This window comes from Lissotriton vulgaris, chromosome 4_1 (genome assembly GCF_964263255.1).
Source record: "Lissotriton vulgaris chromosome 4_1, aLisVul1.2, whole genome shotgun sequence".
In the NCBI taxonomy this organism is placed as follows: domain Eukaryota; kingdom Metazoa; phylum Chordata; class Amphibia; order Caudata; family Salamandridae; genus Lissotriton; species Lissotriton vulgaris.
Window position 1 is genome coordinate 847285988 of NC_141691.1, and position 15427 is coordinate 847301414.

Consider the following 15427-nt stretch of genomic DNA (forward strand, 5'->3'; position numbering starts at 1 on the left):
TAAAGAGGGCTAGGTCTAAGTGATGGTGAGAGAGCGAATGGATTGATGAGTGAGTTGGGGCCCAGATTGTTTTGTGGCTCTCAGGATGCTGCAGTTGCAAGGACAGGGAGTAGGTACAAGGATAGGTCATTTGGTGTAAGGTGCTTGTGTGGTTGTGCTGATCAGTGGGAGAAGATAAGGAAGGATTATTCTCTGTAATAATGCAAAACAGATGTAAAGGTGGTTGAAAGGAAATATGAATTGGTGGGCTGATCCAGGGCCAGTTCTAGGATTTGTGGGGTCCCGGGCAGAATCAGAACATGCGAGACACCTATAACTTGCATAAGACTTAACCTCACAGGAAGTGACATCACAGGCAGTAATATCAATTGACCATTAATTATCCGTCAATGTTGAAACCACTTTGCAAGAAACTACTTACCAAGTTTGGATATCAATAAAATGGTTATAAATATAATTATTAAGACCCCAAAAATATATACATATATTTAAAATCTCTATTAAGCGGGAATATATTAAATTAATTAAACGTAGTTATTGTTCTATTGAATGGGATGAATGACAATGATACACTAATAGGGCATGCAGGCACTGGGGCATTTCCAAAGAAGAGGTGCAGACTGTACTAATGAGGAAAAAGGATGGTTTTAAGTTTTTTTCAAAAATACTGGAGTTACATCATAGCTCAAGAAGGAGACAGTTCCAGTCCTGCAAAACAGCAAAGGAGAAGAATCTGCCTCCAAGCAGGGCCATCTACATTTTTGGATGCCACAGGAGTTTGGTTGGCAATGAGCATATGACTCTGGAATAAACATAAGGAGTGCTGTAGGAAGAGAAAACATTTGTTAATGTAGTTCACAACGACAAATGTATAGTGCCTTGTCGATAAGGGGTTTCAAAACAAAAACTAAACAGACAGCAGAAAGGTGAGATGAAATGGAATAGCAATGCAGCAGTGTCAGATGAGAAGGCTAGCGCTGTTCTGTTGTTTTGAAGGGTACAGATCGTAAAAAGGTGGGAAACCTATAATAGAGGGCATTTGCATAATCTAGTTAGCAGATAATTGACTGTACAACAGCCTTGTGGTAGTGAGAGAAGAGAAAAGGGATGCTTTTGTGTTTCTTATGGATGTAGTAAAAGCAAGTGTATGAAAAATGGTTAATCTGCTTCGAAAATAAAGAGAAGATGTTGGAAAATGAATCCAATATTATTTTACTGATTCTGCCAATGTGGGGTATTTCCAGCTCCACCAGACACCAAAGAGACATAATGTGGCATGGTATTGTTTAAAAATGAGGACCCTCGGTTTTAATGATTTTCTCCTAATTCCGAAATCAACTGCTAGCATGCAAGTCCAAACATGTTCTTGGACAGAGACGAGATTGTTACAGAGGGAAATGATGATCTTTGTATAATATATACAAGATATCAGCAAGACACCAAATAACTGTATGAGGAAGGCTAACTGGGAATGATAAAGATTCAATCACGGAGCTCTAATCAATGCCACAAGTCAGAGGTTTAGTATGTAACAGAAATAAGTGGTGAGTGGATTGTTTCAGATATCCCAAATAGGACAGAGGTAAGCTACACTAGGGGTTTAGCTTAAATTCATGGTTGTACTATTTGATTTATTAGCACCGGCTGGGAAACACTGTCAAATCTGGCACCAAGGTTTGGTAATAATAATGCTGCTCTAACTCCTTGATCACGAGTCAGCCACAAATCATCTGACACAGCAAGAAAAACTACTTCAAATTCATGGAGTTGTCAGAAGCCAACCATACTGTTGTCAAGAGTGAATTACTTTTTATGAAAGGGATTTGTAAGTTGACTGCTTTTGCCTAAGATTTTTTGAGAAAGGGAACAAAGAGTTGTCCAAAGATGCTGATAGGTTTTGAACCTGCTGAAGATGTTTAGAACATTTTTACCTCCTCTCCAGACTCTTACTTTTTTTGCTTCAACTTTCTCTGGCTGGTTCTGCCCATCTAACTTCCTCCTCTCCCCCAGGTGACCCTCCTCCGAACCTCTTTCCACCTTTCAGTGGTTCTGCTTTCTCCCAACCACCTCACACCACTCTTCTCTTTCAACTCTGCTTATGTTCACTTGATGGTTCTATCTCTCTTATATCCACACATCGTGTCCAGATGCTCCCCTTCATCTCTCACCTCCCTCAGCCTCATAACGTCTTACCTTGTTCTGTTTCATTTACATCCTCCTCTCCCCTTCCATCTTCCGGAAATATCTTATATTTTCTAGTCAATGCTGACATGCTTAAATCCACCTTCCCCTCCATGCTCTACTCTTTTTCTTATATTACCCTCAGACTCTAACCTTACCTTGTGTATTCTGTCCCTCTTACATCAATCTCTGCCATGCCACTAAATAAGTCCCATTTCTTACTGGTTCTGTTTCTTATAACCACCTCTATCCTCAATGCTTTATCCTTCACTTCATCTCTCTGCCTAACTCTTAGAGTACCCATTGGATATGCCCCTCTTACTTCCAGCTGTCATTAGTTCTTCTCTCTCCCCCTGCACTTAAATTCTCTGTTTGTTTGTTCTGCCTCTCTTAACATCCCCCATCAATGTGCTGGCCTTCACCTCTCATTTCTTACTCCAGCATTGTTTCTTTTGGGCTGTCCCCTTTAAATCCACCTTGCCCCTTTCGACTCCAACCTCTTATCTTGTCACTGTTTCTGAATCTCTTACAGCCATCTCCCTCTTCTATGCTCTACACTTCACCTCTTCCCTGACTCTGCCTCTTATTTTTCTCACTGATTCAGCTCCTCCTTCATTCACCTCTCTTCTCCTTTGTGCACACTTCATCACCCCAGCCTCTAATCTTTTCTCACTGGTTCTGTCCCTATAACAGCTACTTCCTCCATACCCAGCCTCTTACCTGCTCTTGGTGATCCTGTCCTCTTACATTCACTTCTCACCTCTCACCCTTCCCTCTTCCTGCCACTTAAGTTCTCCTGATGATTCTGCTTCTTTTATATCTACTGCACCCATTCATGCATCATCTTTCCTTCCAGCTCAACTTTTTTTGCTGGTTCTGCACCCTTTAGATCTCCCACTTTTCCTTCCATGTTATACTTTTCATGTTTCATCTCTCCCCAGCCTCTACACTTCTCTTGCTGGTTCTGACCCTATAGCATTTACCTCTCCTTTCCATGTGCTGATTTTCACCACTCTTCTCCCCATTCTTTTATCTTGTTTTGCTTGTTCTCCTCGTTTACCGCCACCTCTACCCATCCACTGTCCCAGTCTCCCCAATCCTTTTACTGGTGGCCGCTGGTGACTGAGGGCACTAGAGCACACCTGCCTAGTAGCCACAAGCACACAAAGAAGGTGCTTCAAAGAGCTTTGGAACACAAAAGGCATAAACACCCAAACTAACAGTTAGTTTGGGTGTTTACTTTCATCAGTGCTATGCTCCTCCCTGCACACATTCACAAGCCATGGAGAAGCTGTGCAGGCCTCCTGAAATGCATGCCGAAACATAGGTAATAAGAACAATTGATGGACAGAATGTACAACAATGACATACATTTACCCCAGTACAGAGATCTGGGCCTAAAGTCATTGTTTTTTTGCTCGATGGATTTAGGCCCAGAGTGTATGAGCCATGAGGCACAGGGTCAAGAGTAATTTGCTTATAGCTGGGTCTGAACTGAGGTGGCGAAGTGAGCTAAAGAATGATGATGGATTCAACCCAGATCTGTGACTGATGTGAGTGTTTGAAAGGTTTCAGCGCTCCGTCCATCATCTCCTTGTGTTTGCTTTGTTCGCCCTAGGTTGGCAGGGTATGCCCAGACTTGGGTCCCTTGCTCACTTGGCCACTGGATTCAAGCTGTCCTGGCTGATGAAGGGTGTTACCCAGAAACCGGTTCCAGAATGCTTGTTTCCGGTTCAGGGAAGACCTGGCTTGGCAGTTCGGGCTGAACTTTTCCCATGAGGCACAGGGTCAAGACTGATTTGAATATAGCTGGGTCTGAACTGCGGTGGCAAAATGAGTTAAAGAATGATGATGGATTCAACCCAGATCTGTGACTGGGGTTGAGTGCCTGAAAAGTTTCAGTGCTCATCTCCTTTGTTTGCTTTGTATGAGTCTCTCCCAGTTCAAGTTTCAAGTTTAATGTTTATTGTTTGATTAATTAAAATCATCACAACCCCCCCCCCCCAACATAAAGTGAATAAAAACATCTTCACAGGCAGCTAAGAGTCTCTCCCACTTGTTCTCTGCATGCATAGAGGAACACATCAATCCATGCAGGGCATGAATCATTATTTTGCAATGTCACCTATATGTAGGTAGAGAAGCCGCACAAAACAAGCATTGGTAAAGCCTATAGATCACTCCTTTTGTACTATTAACTGTGCCAGAACTTTTTTTTAGATGTTGCAGTACATTGACAAAACAAACAGAATTGCAATGATGCAACCTCTGCTGTCGGTGGTGTCATCCTGCAGGGAAAATATGATGGATAGAAAAGGAAAACACATGCACGCTCATGGAGTACTTAGCGTAATTTCCTAAAACTGCACAATGGAAAGAACCCCCAAGTCTGCCCACGAAAAGAAGCGTGAAGATTAAAGGGAGGGAAAAACACAAGAAGAGGAAGGCAAACCTTCAAAAAAGAGGCAAACAAATCAGAGTGACAGTGAAGTCAATCAATCGTAAGAAATAAACAGACTGGAGGCGCACGGTGAGCTTTTGTTAAGCCCACAATATAGGTCTTTTAGAACCTTGCGTTTTATGACACCTAAAAACACTTTTGATTTGGGCTTTCATGGTAGTCACTTTCATGATAAAGACTGGTGGGGAATATGGTGACAGCCGTATTCTTTGACTGCCTTCCTATTTGCTGTAACAGCAAAAACGTATTTTTTAAGATTTAAACTTTGCATTCCAATATATGCTCAAACTTTTATGATAAACTGTCAGTGAGGGCAGCACGTGATGCGATGCCACCATCATGTGACCACAATGGAAACGTTTCCACTTCCACAAATGTTCAAGCACTCGCTTCCCTTTCAGTCACCTTCAGTGCCGAGCTCAGCCCCCTCACTGAGGCCTCTTCGTTGCACACTGCATGAAAGTAATCACGGTATGGCGTCTTCTTGACATTTTTTTCAGATCTGGTGCGGCAGATACTTGACTGTTCTACATATGTTACGCACTCTCTAACCAAGGTCTCTTCACAGCAAACGATATTAATCTTGGTTTTTACATTAAAGCATATCACATTTTCAAAGGGTGACATTTTTAGTAATGCCCCAGGCAACAAAGTCCTCAGTGAGAGAAAGTTTGTGTTGTGTCAGTCGCACTAACATTTGACAGCACATTTATCAAATCCCCTTTGCAGTGCGCGAGAGCAAAGGGGATTAACTGGATAATGCGATTGGGGAAGTCTTCCCCGCGCCAATTAACCTTCCGGCTCGTGTCTGTTTGATTTATTAAAGGATTTTGAATTCATTTGGCCTCACAATCCTGTGATATGTGGACTGTGGCGTAGCTAGGGGCGGATCTGTGCACCCACGCCTCATAGCGCCTTACGGCCTAATAATCTCACGCATTCTGCAGCAGACAGTATGTCATGCCGACCCTGCATTTCACTTGAATTCCTGCAGAAGTTGCAAAAAGGTGCATTAGGAAACAGTAACACAGGAATACAAATATATAATCTCGCTCTACTGAATATATTTTCTTTCAATGTAGGCCAATCGTATTCGCGTTTATGTAGAAGAGCAACTATAGTTACTTTCATTATTCTAAAGCAAATAGTTTTTTTGATCAATTATAACTGTAACTTAGGCCAAAATGACATACTTGCACAGCAGTTTCAATAACTGCTGCAGCTAATCACTCCAGTATTTTGCCATGGGATTCAGAAGATGTTTGAATGCATTTTTTTCATTTATTGAAACATTTCAGAAATGGAGCTCATTATGGCATATCTGTTTTGCATTTTTCGGTAAAATTGTTTTTTGTGTCCATTTTTACATTGCATGTTGTTAATCTTATTCAAGGAAAGATACGAAAGAACTTGTGAAAATATGAAAAACATGGAAAGTTAAATAAGTAAAAAAGGCACAATTTTATTTCTAAAGTTTTATAATTAATAGTTCAGAGCAGAAAGTGAGTTTCATTGCAGTAAGCAAGTGACCGAGAATTAAATGCAGCCCGTCACATGTGGCCTAAACAGCCTCGAGTCTTTTTGCGACTTTCTACCTCTCTGCCCACTTTCCCTCTGCTGCAACAATCCCTGGACCCATGAAGAGTACTCTTGAAGGGCCAGTCCCCAGTTTCCCCTGCTTGTGGGGATGGACGTGCATTCTAGATGACCTCAGGGCTCCAGCGGCAGAGTAGTTAGGGCACCGCTGATCCGCCCTCAGGAATTCCCCACGCAGAGCCAACAATCAGATACTCAGCGCATTCCTTGGCGGCCCCCTAGCAAACTACGCAGCCCCCGCACTTCAAAAGAGAAGGCCCCTCAAGCGAAGCGAGTTTACACTCCTGCCCGGCCCACAACCCTCTTACTCACAGCAATACAACATACAGAATGGTTACCTGCGGCGGGGATTGTAGGCACTAGTGCGAGGCTCCGTGGATCTCAGGGGTGTTAGGTCTACATGGAGAGTACGGGGGACTCAAGTGAATACCGAACCTAGTGGCGAAAGCCACCTTTATTGATTTGGAAGCCATATACAGGCTGCCTCACCTAATAGGAATATCAAACAACAGACTCCCCCTGAGAACCCCATTGCGGGTTGGAATTATCACCGCATATTAAATACGACTGATCTGAACTGGAAATAGCCTTGAGAAAGTCGTGGGTTACATTCCCAACACGACGAAACACGTGTCGGCTGTGAAACTCCAGAAATAAACTACAAAAGAATTTACTGGACCTCAAGGACGAGAATTATTTATGATTGCATGTGTAACGAATGGTGGAAACACTTATACATTGTAACGACATTTAATTCAAAACGTGTGGCAGGGAGTTTTTTCAGGTGTTAGGTCTTTGTAGGCGCTGCCCGGGTGAGGAGCGGAGCAGCCCCTCCTGCCCGGCGGCCCCCATTACCAGGCAACGCCTCTCAGCTGGTGCGGCCACGGCACAGTCTCTTTCTCCCGACCTGAGCCGTGGGCGGTACAATGCCCCCGCAGGCCTTTGATGTTCAGGGATGCCCCCGCAGGCCTGGGAAGTTCACGCCGATTGTAGGCACACACCCCGGGCACTTATGAGGCCGAACCCGGGGTGCATATAACCCGGCAGCACTTCTCGGGTGGTGAAAGGAATCTGCAGGCTCGGCGCATCCCCTCTGTCGTGCTCCCCATCCCACAGACAGCATGAGCAGGGCACAGTGGAGACGTGGTGATTTCCAGTGAGACAGTGCTCTTTCTCACACAGCGCTTCTCAGCACACTTGTGGTCCCCGGGCAGCAGCGGTTATTGTGGTTGGCACAGCGCTTTTTTCCACAGGCGCGCAGTGCGCTCAGGGGCCCGGGCCAGCAGCGGTGATCTTGGGGGCAGTTTTCACCTAAATCAAGCTTCCAGGCATGGTCAATAATAAAGAAGAATCCACAAATATATTATGAGTTCTAAATTGGTACTATTTGTTGCCAGTGTCTATGGAAGCCAGTCTCCAATATTGGCACAAACTATTTGTCAGAGGACAGACATTGAGAGCCAACAGTTCCCCAAATGCAGGAGATTTAAACACTGTTCCCAGTCTGTATATTGCTGCAACCCTTGGGTAACCCAGGTCTCTGCAGGTAAATTCAGCTGTTCCTTACGCGATGTTTCCCCTGCTTGTGGGGATGGACGTGCATTCCAGATGACCTTAAAGCCCCGGCGGCAGAGTAGTTAGGGCCCCGCTGATCCGCCCTCAGGAATGCTCCACGCAGAGCCAACATTCAGATACTCGGTGCAGTCCTTGGCGGCCCCCTAGCAAACTACGCAGCCCCCGCACTTCGAAAGAGAAGGCCCCTCAAGCGAAGCGAGTTTACAGTCCTGCCCGGCCCACAACCCGCTTACTCACAGCAACCCAACATACAGAATGGTTACCTGCGGCAGGGATTGTAGGCACTGGTGCGAGGCTCCGTGGATCTCCGGTGTGTTAGGTCTTTGCAGGCGCTGCCCGGGTGAGGAGCGGAGCAGCCCCTCCCGCCCGGCGGCCCCCATTACCAGGCAACGCCTCTCAGCTGGTGCGGCCACGGCACAGTCTCTTTCTCCCGACCTGAGCCGTGGGCGGTGCAATGCCCCCGCAGGCCTTTGATGTTCAGGAATGCCCCCGCAGGCCTGGGAGGTTCACACCGATTGAAGGCACACACCCCGGCACTTTTGAGGCCGAGCCAGGGGTGCAAATAACCCGGCAGCACTTCTCGGGTGGTGGAAGGAATCTGCAGGCTCGGCGCGTCCCCTCTGTCATGCTCCCCGTCCAACAGACAGCGTGAGCAGGCCACAGTGGAGCCGTGGTGATTTCCAGTGATACAGTGCTCTTCCTCACACAGCGCTTCTCAGCACACTTGGGGTCCCTGCCTTCCCTGACCTAGCTGTCACCGTGATGAGAGACAGACCGTTAAGGCTACAGTGGGCAGCCCATCACATCCCATCCAAGGGGAAAAAGGTGTGAATCACCACTCCCACCTCCCAACCCAGGCAGCTATCAGTATGCAGAGGGGAGAGGGTGCAGTGCCCAATCTGAGTGTAGGCAGGAAAAGGTCTACTTTCTAAAAGTGAGATCCCTAGCGTAGTATTGCTCAAACCCCATTCATCATTGGAAAGGGTTCCCCGCCCTGAGTCCAACAAGACCAAACATGACGGACTTATTAGGTCCCTGTCTGAAATTATCCCATAAGGGGGGGTTCCCAATGCTAGCCTAAGGAGAGTTAAGCCTTTCTGCAGTAGCAGGGGCTTGTGGCAGATATGCCAGCATCACAAGGTTTTAGGGGAGAGCACCTGCACCTCAGCACTGTTTAGCAGTGGTGAGGCACCCAGAGTCCTAGGTCCAAATAAAAAGGTACAGTGAAAATGGGAGGCGCAAGGGCAAAAAGGTAGGGGAAGACCACCCTAAGGCTGATAGGTCCAACACGTGCCCCCCCCAGCTGAAAGTGGGGAGAACTACCCAACCTCTAGGGAGTTCTTATCACTAAGGCGGAAAAACCTAGAGAGACCTAGAGAGACCGTCAGCATTGGTGTGGTCTACTCAGGGTCTGTGTTCCACCCTGAAGTCCATCCCCTGTAGGGAAATGGACCACCTCAACAATTTGGGATTCTCGGCCTTCATTTACATGAGCCACCTGAGGGGCCGGTGGTCAGTCTGAATCAGGAAGTGGGAGCAAAACAAGTATGGACTCAGCTTCTTCACAGCCTAGACCACCACAATGGCTTCTCACTCTATAGCACTCCACCGCTGTTCCCCGGGGAGTAGCCTCCTGGAGATGAAAGTCACTGATTGGTCCCAGCACACCTCATTGAGTTGTGAAAGCACTACCCCTATGCCATGCTCTGCGGCATCCGTTTGGACAATGAACTCTTTGGAGAAGTCAGGGGCCCTGAGCACAGGAGCTGTGCACTTGGCCTGCTTTAGAGAGTCAAAGGCTTTTTGGCAAGCCTATGTCCAAATCAATTTTCTAGGGTGTTTTTTAGAGGTTAGCTCAGTCAAGGGGGCCACAATGGTGCTATAACCCCTGACAAATCTGTGGTAGTATCCTGTGAGGCCCAGAAATGCCCTGACCTCAGTCTGTGTTTTGGGTGGCTCCCAGGCCAGGATGGTTTCTATCTTGGCCTGGCGGCAGTCCCTCTGTTGCTCAGGAGTCAAGGATGGAGAGAGGACCACTCCCTCCACCGATCCGTCCTTCTCTTTGGAAGCAAAGAGGTCCAGGAGAGGTTCACTTTCCTCTTCCTCGGCCCCATCAGTTACCATCAGTAGGGTGAGCTCAGACCTCTCATGGTGGGGTTTGAGGCGGTTGGCGTGTAGTACCCTGTGGGTCTTAAGGTCCACTAGGTAAGTGGCCTTGCCCTTCTTCTCAAGTACCTCATAAGCGCCCGTCAAGTGATCCTGGAGGGCACTGAGCTCTCTAGGCTCCATGACCCACACCTTCTGGTCATACCATTCCTTAATCACCGACTGGTGTTGAATATAAGACGATAAATATGAACATTGCTGGCGCCATCTTGTGTAACATAGGCCTTTGCGTGCCCGTAAGCGGCAACCATTTTGGACATCACGGCAATTTCATACACCGCTGGTGACCTGTGTGTCACCCTGACCCCGCCATCATACCCCGCGCTCTGATTAAGCCCGAGCACACATACTGGGGTCATAAAACCATGTCAGCATGACAGTGTCCCGGAGTCACTTCCCGCGCCAAACCCACTTGTCCTTTCATCCTCCATGCACAGGCAAGCCCCCTTTTATAACCTCTTTCCCTGCACCTGGCCACTCAGTCCGGTCCCAGGCACTAACCGACCCCTGTGGACATTTTTTATTGCCTACACATAGCAGGGCTTCTTTCACCAACAAAGGAGCCTGACTTAATCAATAACCCAAACCCTTAGATCTGACCGATCCCATGTACTTTTATATCCTGTTGGAATGTCCAGCTGCAAGATAGCGACCATCTGTTACATCTGGGTGGGGGACGATTGCAGCAAGGTCTGTGTCGGAACTAGCTTAAGGCGGGGATTCCAAGGATGTTTGAATATGCAATAAAGTGATGTCAGGAATGTTTTACCATGTAATAAACAGACAGAAAATAGTATAAAAGGCCATGCCACAGAGATGCAGTTAGAGCACCTCCTGACGATAGCCCTGGTGTCTGAAGTGATGTACTCTCCTCTAGAGCAATAAACTTGTTCTTCGCCTTCCAACTTCCAGCACCTGCCTCGTTATTTTGATCACTAATCCTAGAGTGAATTAGAGGTGGTTTGCAGCAAGAGGCAACGAAAATCTTGGGAGTCTCACTGCTTTTCATCAATTGGCTCACCAACGTGGGGGCAAACAGCGACAAGTGGGTCCGGTAGAGAGGTCCTAAGGATGGAGTCAACGTCTGCAACGATCGGGAAAGTGCACCTGCCTGAAAGAGACCCTCGTCAGGCGGCCGATCATCCGAACTTCACCGGTTCCGAACGGACCTCTCTCGAGTGACCTGCGGTCCTGACTGGGACCTTGCGGGAACGCTGCATCTTTTGAGTGAAAGGACAAATGGGCGCTGGAAGGGGACGATGAAGAAACTGTCCGTAACGGACCGGGTAGGTTGTGATACACAACAGAGAATAATTGTTTGATTGTATTGAAATTGTTCACTCGAATACTAGTATTCCTTTCTCTGAAGTTATTGGTAGTAATTAAGGTATTCCCTGCTTGCAAACAAGCGTAAAATAGGAATATTCCCTCGTTGCAAGCAGCGAAGGACAGGTACTGCGGACCTTTGTCCACGACCTATTGAGATATTTATTTTGACCACTTGTACGTCATGCCTGTCTTCTCAAAATTGTTTGATTGTTTTGGACCGGACCGTTTGTTAGAGGTCAGTCATCCAGCACCGCCGGAGGGCACCCCTAACAAGGACATGTATGTCAAATATGGAGTAGCCATTGTTGTTTATAGCAAACTATGGCACAAATATATTAGAAAGGACCCAGTAAATCAGTGGTCACTGACGGGATCTCTTGATCTCGCTAAAATTAGGGGTGGGCATAGTTCGCGTAGCCGCACTCCGCGAAGCTACGCAAAGCTGTTCTCGCACTACGCGACCTACGCGTAGCTTCGCGAGCTTGCGCAGTAGCTTGCTGGTCCCGTTCGCGAGCCGTTTTTCTTGCTCGGGAGCGCGTAGTGCGTGTTCGGACCGCTGTCTGCGTGTTCGGGGGATTGTAGTGTGCGACCTTACCCATGTGGTGGGCTATGGGCGCGGCCATCTTGTTTTTTCAATTGTCCCGCCCGCCCGCGTCCCCTACTTCCTCTTCCGGGTCGCGAATAACGCGTTCGCGTGGTGCACGTCTTGTTCGGGAACACAACTACTTGTTTACACTGACAAAGTGCGTGTTCGCGTGAAATCTCGCGCAAACTTACCCACGTGGTCGCGATGGGCGCGGCCATCTTGTTTTTCACACTCTATGCTATGGTTCTGGGCCTAGTTTTCTATCCACCTTATATCTCTTCAATCCTTACCTCTTTTCACAGTTTTTCTTACTTTTTTTTACTTCTCATCTATCTCTCTCTGTCCCTAAGTTTATATTTTGCATTTTATTTCTACTTTTCCACCTTATTTTAGCTTTTTTACTGTTTTATTTTACTTGTTTATTTAAGCTCCTACTTCTTCCCCCTAACTTTCTTTTCCACCTCCACCTCCACCCCAGAACCATGGCAAAGGGGAGCAGCAGAACCGGCTCGAAGGGCAAGGCGCCTGCGCCCAAGAGCCGGCTGCCTTGCGGCAGAATGCGACCTGCAGGGATGCAGGCCCGGAATCTTTTCGGGGAGGCGGAGGTGGCCGCCCTGGTTTTTTTCATCCAGCACCACCTCCCCTTGACCTTGGCAGCAGGCGGCAGGCCAGGGTCCGGTTACCTGCCAGAGGAGCGTCACCGCCGGTGGGCGAAGGTGCGCCGGGCAGTCTACCGTCGCTCAGAAATCCGGCGCACCCACCAGCAGCTGGCCCACCGGTGGGCAGACATTCTGGACAGGGAGCAGGACCTGTTGGACCTGATAGGTGTTGAAGTCGTGGGGATTGGTGAGTAGCTAGTAATATTAATAATTTAATATATATTATAGTAGTACAAGTATTGTGTATAATTCTTGGATGAATAAGTAACACGGTTACTGGTGCGCTTTGTTACATTGCCGATGAATTCAGTCTCAAATTCCTCTGTTATTGTATGACACAGGTGCTGCTCGCAACTTCTCTTACTGGTTTGTAACTTAGCGCTAGCTTGGGCTGCTGATTATTGATGTTAGAGTTTTTAGAAAACTGAAGTTAGTTGATGCTATTGCTAGAGTCTAGTCCCATTGTCCTTTAGTGAAATAGTGGTGGATGGATAGTAGTACATGCTTCATATTTTTTAACGGTCTGCATGACGCCTCCTCTGTCACTAAATGCTTAGTTAGTTCTTATTTACCCCACCCCTCCATAGAACCGGTTTGAGTTTGTTTACTGAGTGGTAGGCTTAGCACAGCAATAGCATGGTCAGGTGAGTCAGTAGCAGTTCTGACGCAAGCAACCAACAATTATGTGTATGTACAAATTTATGCATGTGTCCTCCATCTCATCACCTATGCATGTTTGCGGGTAAAAATAAAATTGAAATGCTGACTTACTGAACAATTGGCCCATCTGGATTCTTGAATAGGTGGTGTAGGTCAGGTGGTACTGGCTTCGTTAGTATTCTGCAATCAGAATGTTTATGGCACATTTGATTAGTGTTCTATAAGTAGACGGTCTGTGGATCTTGCAAGCCAGTAGTCATTTATACTTCGAAGTCAATTTTATTGGAATTGTTGTTCCCTAAAATGTTTGAGAGGATTTTTGAATGAGGTCTTTGTTTCACAGCACTTAATGCTTCTCTTTCTCTATTATTTCTTACATGATCAGCACCACCCAAGGGCAAGAAGACGGGGTCCAAGTTGGCGGGACAACCACAGGAGGAGCGCTCCTCTACCGCGGATCCTGCTGCTGGCCCCAGTAAATCCTACAGTGCTTATATTATTAACAATTATATTTCCCTAACTTTTTAACGCACCTTATTTTTTCCAACCTATTAATCCTCCTTCGTAATTCAATTTTAGCAAAACCTTCTTTGGTCTTACATTTGTTTTCCAAATTTTGCGTAACTATCCAATGCCATCCCTGACTTTCAGTTCCTTCAAACTGCCTCTGCCCCTAGAGTCTCTGTGCTACTACTATTAGACTGTGTGTAGCTAAGCTTGCCCTGTTGGCCACTCTTTAGTTAAGGTATTCTTTTGAATAAAGCTGTGATAGAATAGCTGTAGCCATTGGGTCCACTCCTGTCTTTTACGTTGTCCTCTGTAATCTCCAGTCTCTCAATTCCCACCAACAAAAATGCACAACCAGATGTTTGCCTACTAATTTTTGTTCAGTTAGTATACTTCTACTACTGTTGTGGTTATTATTATTCTCTCTCTGCACATACACAACTATGTACAAGAAGAAAATAGGATGTTGTTGATGTTGGTGATAGGGAGGTTGGACCTTACACCCTGGTCACAGAACTCAGTCAGAAGAACCCATAATCCAATGACCGTCTAGTCTACCTACCTAAGTGTCTCGGTCATAGTCAATTGTCCCACTCCCGACCCCCACACGAAGATAGTTAGATATACCCAATGATTTTAATACACAACCCACGCCAGAACAGAAGAAGAAGAGTAGAAGACCCTTTCGCTCACTCACTCGTTTCAGTCCCCAGCGCCCCAGACACTGAAAATATACAGTCTACAGGCAAGGTCAAAAACTTTATTTTTTGTAATAATTAACAAGCTTTGTATTGTTGTAACTTGTAAGTATTTCGATGAAAAACATCCTGCTCCACCATGCAAAATGAAGAAGATTAAATACTGTACATTTTGTACATCTAGTGCACGATAGAGAAATGTGTGAATTGTGGGAGACCTCTCTCCATTGAACGTATACTGTTAGTGGTTACACATGCATCTTTCGAAAGCTCTGCAAATCCCTTGTTTCGTAGAAGGCAATCTTCTCTTCTCATCTGCCTATGAGAAAAATGTTTCACGTTAGACAGTGAATACAACTATGCCAGTTTTTAGCAGTCATCTCATGGCAACAAGTGCAACATTATGGACTAACAATACTGGTTTGTCAATTGTATGCAAGACTCATGTGGCCTCAATGGTGTCTTTCTTACTGTGCAACAAGCTGCAAGGTAACATTGGCAAAGCAGTAGACACGGATCAAAAAATGGTTTTATGGCTCAGGCTAACTTACCAAAGACTATAGTAGGAGTAGATTAGATGACCCTAGGGACCATCTAATAAATTATAACAAAACTCTGTCTAATGTGACTGCTGAACATTGGACGCAATTTGGACTAGTTACACTGTCACAACGATTCTTGTTGTACATAACTGTTTTTTCAATCTTCCTTCCTGGTGAAAAAAGTACAACTAGTAAAAATAGGGGGAGGTTTGCAGACATCTAAAAAGGTGTACTTGTTTTTGTAGGTGCATAATCAATACTAACCACCAGTGCCGACGGGGCCAGCGGCGAAGAGATTGCCATCCAGGACGGGACAGAGGACGCAGCACCTGCAGGAGCATCAGTGGGGGAGGAAAGTTCAGCGGTGGGCGGTGGTAAGTTATATTCATTACTTATTTGCATTACTAGGTGGATGGGGGACATTTTTTTCCTCACTGTGCTATGAGACTTATTAGGAAAGTATGAAT